Consider the following 223-nt stretch of genomic DNA (forward strand, 5'->3'; position numbering starts at 1 on the left):
TACATCATTGTTTGACCCAAATATTAATAGGAACCTTAACTTTGGAAAAACATGTAAAAACAACAATGGGCCACATGGAAAAAACCTAGTGTAAAAAGAAAAGTGCGTGTGGTTTGGCAGCACATTTTCCTTTTCGGGCTTTAACTTATGAAATGATTCGTATGAAAAATACCATTTGCATCTGTAAATACTATTATATTCCTCTGTGATATCCTACACATGC

This window comes from Morone saxatilis, unplaced genomic scaffold (assembly GCF_004916995.1).
Source record: "Morone saxatilis isolate NCDOM2014 unplaced genomic scaffold, NCSU_SB_2.0 Contig15, whole genome shotgun sequence".
NCBI lineage: Eukaryota > Metazoa > Chordata > Actinopteri > Moronidae > Morone > Morone saxatilis.